The sequence below is a fragment of the Oryx dammah genome, unplaced genomic scaffold, assembly GCF_014754425.2.
Source record: "Oryx dammah isolate SB20612 unplaced genomic scaffold, SCBI_Odam_1.1 HiC_scaffold_2, whole genome shotgun sequence".
Lineage (NCBI taxonomy): Eukaryota > Metazoa > Chordata > Mammalia > Artiodactyla > Bovidae > Oryx > Oryx dammah.
This window is the reverse complement of record NW_024070186.1, coordinates 182767528-182773527: the sequence shown is the minus strand read 5'-3', so window position 1 is coordinate 182773527 and position 6000 is coordinate 182767528.

Here is a 6000-nt window from a genome sequence, read left to right as displayed (position 1 = left end):
AAAAAAAAAAAAACAGGTTGATATCTCCAAATATTATCCTGCCACGTGTTCAGTACACTTTCCTGTGGTTGACACTATTTGGCATTCCCCACCTTCTTTCTTGCCACTACACAGTCTAGAAAGGCTAAATGTTTTCTCTCCCAGCCTCTCTTACAGCTTAAGGAAGTTGTATTTCTCAGTTCTCATCAAAAAGATGAGAGCAGAAGGCTGTTCAAGGTTTACAGGAAGGCTTTAACTTAATTAAAAAAAAAAAGAGGGGTGGGGGGGCAGATGTGGCTGCCACCACCATCTCTTTCCCTCTGCTTCTTACTTAGAATGTGAACACAATACCTGGAGCTGCAGCAGCCTTCTTACCATCATGAAGGCAAATCTAGGAGAATCGGAGATGCTGTGGAGCCATTGAGCAGCTGAGTCTACCTAGCATCACTTATTTACTGTTAAGCAAGAAAAATGTCTTTGTATCTTGCTGCTGAAAGCACTTCTAATGTATATACTATCGCTTCCTTCAAGTTAGCACAGATGAGCTTCTCTTTGTTGTTGCAGCTGGTCCCTAGGCAGTGACAGTGTCTTAAATTCTGGGCCATGCGGATACAAGAGAATTCCTAGCTACCTTCCATCATGTTCAGCGCAGACCCAGTCAGCAGTTCTGTACCCTGGTGTTCCCGACACTAGGCTCTATGTTTCAAAGGGAATCACGTGGGTGAGTAAATGCTGCTCAGCAGTAATGAGTGGACAATCTTGGTTCTTCACGTAGGCTGAAGGGTGGAGATAGTCCACCTACCACTTTCAACCTTGGGAGCCACCACACCTCCTTGGCCTTCCTTCTGGGAAACAGAGGGCCCATTCAGTGAGCATCTGAGGAAAATCCAAACATTTCTAAAAGGGTCTTCTCTAGGGTGTGTCATGATATGTCAGGCAGGTTCCTGACTGCTCTGGGGAGAGGTCCCAGCCTGAGGTCTGTCTCCCTTTATGAGAAGGCAACTCCTTTTTCGAGCCCCTTCCTTCTGCACTCTTCCTCAACTGAAGTCATTAAGGCCTGAAAATAGAGGGGTGACAGTACAGATGTGGTCAGCGTGTGAAGCCTGTGTACTATCTAGAACTTAAATCTGACTTCATACAGCTCAACAGTGATAGCCCAAGCCTAGCCAATCTAGAATAAGTACTCAGACTCTTGCCAGAACATTTCAGGAGGAAAATCTTTCTTTCCTTTAGAATTATTCCTGAGAGGATAATAGTCCGGAGCAATCAGGGTCCACAACTAGAGGAGACCCTGGCCAAGTGCAAAGCAAAAGTGAAGTAATAGAAAGATAGTTGGTGCTTTTGAATTGTAGTGCTGGAGAAGACTTTTTGATAGTCCCTTGGACAGCATGGAGATCAAACCAGTCAATCCTAAAAGAAATCAACCTTGAGTATTCATTGGAAAGACTAATGCTGAAGCTGAAGCTCCAGTATTTGGCCACCTGGTGCAAAGAGCTGAGTCATTGGAAGAGACCCTGATGCTGGGGTCTCTTGAGGGCAAGAGGAGAAAGGGGCAAGATGAGATGATTGGATGGAATCATCAACTCAATGGACATGAGTTTGAGCAAACTCTGGGAGATAGCAAAGGACAGGGAAGCCTAATGTGCTGCAGTCCATGGGGTCACAAAGAGTTGGGCATGGTTGAGCAACTGAACAACAAGAGAAACCAAGGATGTGGGAGGAACCCCTGGATCAGGCTATGCCTGAAGGTCACCTGCACCTAAACTTTTAAGAATATATGTGAATCAGAATACATCACTGTTTTCTTAAAGCCAGTTTGAATTGCTTTCTCTCATACAAACTAAAACCATCTTGAGAATTTCAGCTCATGATGAACAGTGTGGCATGTAGGCAGCTAGGCTGAGACTTAAGGCTCACACTGTCTGCTGTCAGATCCATTGCAATGCAGTGATTGACCAGAGCCTGATTCTAAAGTGTCCCTGGGAGAACTTGTGAGCACATAGCTTCTCCTGATGTTTGAGCTCTGCTTTGTCCCTGAGGATTCTCAGACCATTGGTTCTAGCCCGAAGTGCACCCCTCAGCCCTCCACACTTATCTGTGCAGTGCCTTTGGCACTAAAGTGTGAACCACTGCATTTGTTGCTATCCCGAACGAGTCTTTGAAAGTGAAAGTCACTCAGCTGTGTCTGACTCTGCAACCCCATGAACTATATGGTCCATGGAATTCTCTAGGCCAGAATACTGGGGTGGGTAGCCTTTCCCTTCTCCAGGGGATCTTCCCAACCCAGGAATCGAACCCAGGTCTCAGGCATTGCAGGTGGATTCTTAACCAGCTGAGCCAAAAGGGAAGCCCAAGAATACTGGAGTGGGTAGCCTATCCCCTCTCCAGTGACTCTTCCCAACCCAAGAATCAAACCGGGTCTCCGGCATTGCAGGCAGATTCTTTACCAACTGAGCTATCAAGGAAATTTCCAGGGAGCTGGTCTTTAAATCTTGGCAAACTTGGGTTGCTCTTAGCTTTTCGCTTTTTATGTGAACTCCTCCAGGCCAGGTACTGGTTTAGACAGCTTAGGGCTCTGCACACAGACCGAACTTTTGGATGACAGCATGGAACAATGGAAGATACACTGTCTTTGAATCCTGGCTTTGCCACATACTAGCTGGGTGACCTTCAGCCAGTTACTTAACTATTCTGAGTCTTATCAGGGTTGCTGTGAAGACTAAATAATATAAAATATCATTCATTTTTTTCTCCATTCAATAAATACTTATTTGAGTGCACACTCTGTGTCAGGCATGGGGCCAGGGGCTAAAAATACAGCGAGTGAGTGTATCAGTCGAGATATATTTTGAAAAATCTTAAAAAAATATTTATTTGTTGCTGCGTGTGGGCTTTCTCTAGTTGTGGCAAGCGGGGGCTACTCTCTAGTTGCAGTGCACAGGCTTCTCATTGCAGTGGCTTCTCTTGTTGCAGAACATGGGCTCTAGAGCACACAGTCTTCAGTAGTTGTGGCCTATGGGCTTAGTTGCCTTGTGACATGTGGAATCTTCCTGGATCAGGGATTGAACCCCACGTCCCCTGCATTGGCAGGTGGATTCTTAACCACTGGACCACCAGGGAGGTCCCAGTCAAGATATACTTTGTTTGGTAGTAAGCGATGGTGGCAAGCACAGTTTCCTTGTTCGCTCTGGCACACAGCTGGACTACATTTCTTAGTTTCTCTTGCAACTGGGTGGGTCCATATGGCTAAGTTCTGGCCAATGGACTCTGGGTCAGAAGTGATATATGACACTTCCAGGTCTTTCTTCTAAAGTACCTCCAGTGGAATCCTCTACTTTCTATTTCTTTTTGCCAGCGGATGCAGAGGATCTGAAGGACTCCAAGTTCCTAAAGGTGCGTTGAACCCCAAGATGCAAAAGGTCTGGGACCCTGAATGACTATGTGAAATGGAGCCCTCCTGTCAAATCACTGATCATGACATGAACATCTGATAAGCTACGGAGATTTTATTTATTTTTTGACAGCACTGTGTGGCATGCAGGATCTTAGTTCCTCAAACGGGGATTGAATCTGCACCCCCTACAGTGGAAGCGCAGAGTCTTAACCATTGGACACACCAGGGAAGTCCTGCTACTGAGATTTTAGATTATTTATTACAGCAGCATAGCCTACCCTCACATCACCTGTGGCCAACTTAAGGAAAAGTGAATTTCTTGGAAGGAAATAGGCTGCTCATGGAGTCAACAGGAAGCTTGGAGATAGGCAATTCCAGAGACCAGGAAGGGGAACTTGCTACATTAAGTGGGCACCGTATCTGAAGCCACAGTCCAATCATTTCACTCTCTTTGTCCCAATATTCAAATTCCCAGGAAGAGGGCTCCTTCTGGCCTGTGTGTGTGCTTACGTGTGCTCAGTTGCTAAGCTGTGATCCTCTGGACTGGAGCTCACCAGGCTCCTCTCTCCATGGAACTTCCCAGGCAAGAATACTGGAGTGAGTTGCCATTTTCTCCTCCAGGGGATCTTTCCAACCCAGGGATTGAATTTGGGGCTCCTGGGGCTCCTGCACTGGCGGGTGGATTCTTTACCACTGAGGCGCCTGGGAAGTCCATCTGGCCTACTGTTAACCATATGCCCCTTCCCTTTGCTAGAGAAGAGAAACCTTTTCTTTAAAATTTATTTTTGGCTGTGCTGGGTCTTCACTGCTACATACCAGCCTTCTCTAGTTGCGGTGAGCAGTGGCTACTCTTGTTGTGGTGTATCGGCTTCTCACTGCAGAAACTTATTTTGTGGTAGCATGGGATCTTGGGTTTCAATAGTGGCTCCTCTTGGGCTCAGTAGTTATGATGCATGGACAGCATATGGAATCTTCCTGGAGCAGGGATTGAACCCATGAACCCTGCACTGGCAGGGGTATTCTTAACCCCTGGACCCACTAGACCACCAGGGAAGTCCAGAAAACCTTTGATTTCAATCCCTATTAATTGTACCTGTTACCAAGCAAGGGCTCCTGTATCCATGGCACAGAAAGCCAAACTCTGACAGTGGATGTTTGCAACAAAGTAAGGGTTTATTTGCAGGGTGCCAAGCAAGAAGAAGAGATGGCAAGAAAACACAGAAGAACTATACAAAAAAAGATCTTAAGGACCCAGATAACCACGATGATGTGATCACTCACCTAGAGCCAGACATCTTGGAGTGCGAAGTCAAGTGGGCCTTAGGAAGCCTCACTACGAACAAACCTAACGGAGGTGATGGAATTCCAGCTGAGCTATTTCAAATCCTAAAAGATGATGCTGTGAAAGGGAGTCACTCAATATGCCAGCAAAATTTGGAAAGTTCAGCAGTGGCCACAGGACTGGAAGAGGTCAGTTTTCATTTCAATCCCAAAGAAAGGCAATGCCAAAGAATGTTCAAACTATGCACAACTGCACTCGTTTCATACCCTAGCAAAGAAATGCTCAAAATTCTCCAAGCCAGGCTTCAGAAATATGTGAACCAAGAAGTTCCAGACGTTCACGCTGGATTTAGAAAAGGCAGAGGAACCAGAGATCAAATTGCCAACATCTGTTGGAAAAGCAAGAGAATTCCAGAAAAACATCTACTTCTGCTTTATTGACTACACCAAAGCCTTTGACTGTGTGGATCACAACAAACTGGAAAATTCTTCAAGAGACAGGAATACCAGGCCACCTTACCTGCCTTCTGAAAAACCTGTATGCAGGTCAAGAAGCAACAGTTAGAACCGTACATTCAACAACAGACTGGTTCCAAATTGGGAAAGAAGTATGTCAAGGCTGCATATTGTCACCCTGCTTATTTAACTTATATGCAGAGTATATCATGAGAAATGCTGGGCTGGAGGAAGAACAAGCTGGACTCAAGATTGCCAGGAGAAATATCAATAACCTCAGATATGCAGATGACACCACTCTTAGGGCAGAAAATGAAGAGGAACTAAAGAGCCTCTTGATGAAGGTGAAAGAGGAGAGTGAAAAAGCTGATTTAAAACTCAACATTCAAAAAACAAAGGTCATGGCATCTGGTCCCATCACTTCATGGCAAATAGATGGGGAAACAATGAAAACAGTGAGAGACTCTATTTTCTTGGGCTCCAAAATCACTGCAGATGATGACAACAGCCACTAAATTAAAAGATGCTTGCTCCTTGGAAGAAAAGCTGAAATAAACCTAGACAGCATATTAAAAAGCAGAGATGTTACTTTGCCAACAAAGGTCCGTCTAGTTAAAACTATGGTTTTTCCAGTAGTCATGTATGGATGTGAGAGTTGGACCATAAGGAAAGCTGAGTGCCGAAGAATTGATGCTTTTGAGCTGTGGTATTGAAGACTCTTGAGAGTCCCTTGGACTGCAAGAAGATCAAACCAGTCAATCCTAAAGGAAATCAACCTTGAATATTCATTGGAAGGACTGATGCTGAAGATGAAGCTCCAATACTTTGGCCACCTGATGTGGAGAGTTAACTCATTGGAAAAGACTCTGATGCTGGGAAAGATTGAAGGC